The sequence below is a fragment of the Penaeus monodon genome, chromosome 21 (assembly GCF_015228065.2).
Source record: "Penaeus monodon isolate SGIC_2016 chromosome 21, NSTDA_Pmon_1, whole genome shotgun sequence".
NCBI classification, from domain to species: Eukaryota; Metazoa; Arthropoda; class Malacostraca; order Decapoda; family Penaeidae; genus Penaeus; species Penaeus monodon.
In genome coordinates this window covers 41,436,048-41,436,740 of record NC_051406.1, presented here as the reverse complement: position 1 = coordinate 41,436,740, position 693 = coordinate 41,436,048, and positions in this window count along the sequence as shown.

The window sequence follows — 693 nt, the reverse complement described above, 5'->3', positions numbered from 1 at the left end:
GCGCTACAGGAGCGGGCGGGATATCTCCTCCGTAGGGCCCCACGTGGGCTCCCTCTGTTACTTCAATAAATTGCCCGACGCAGTGTTACGGCAAGAAAAAGCTGTCGGAGGGAAGTGAGTCGGTGCCCTCGTAATAAGAGGTGAATTATTGCCTTCGTGAATAACAATGGCATCATCACGAAGAGCATAACGTGAGTGAGAGCTTCGTGAAAACATAATAACACGAATAAATTAGCTTCGTGAATAACATAACACGAATAGCAGTTCGTTAATGAAAATAACAACCAAACACCTTCCTATACACAAACAGCTTTGTGAAACGAATATTTGCATTCTAAAGCAGGAACGTCATTTGTCTCTGAGTACTATTAAAACACACGACCTTTTCCAAAACTATGAAGGTTGCTATGGACTATTGATATGTCCGTTATAGTGAGGACGTCCACTATACACGTAAATAATTAACCTAGTCACCACAGATATTAGCTGACCTAATTCATCTACGTCAAGTGAAGGATACATTAATGATAATAAACGTAATCAGAAAATGGGAAGATAGTCAGAATGGACCCGTCAAGAATGGAGAAATGAATGGAGGAATGGGAAGGGGAACATGATAAAGAGAAAGATGAAGGAGAGACATTAAACTCGTGAGGAAAACGATAAGAAATAAAGGAATGAATAAGTGGAGAT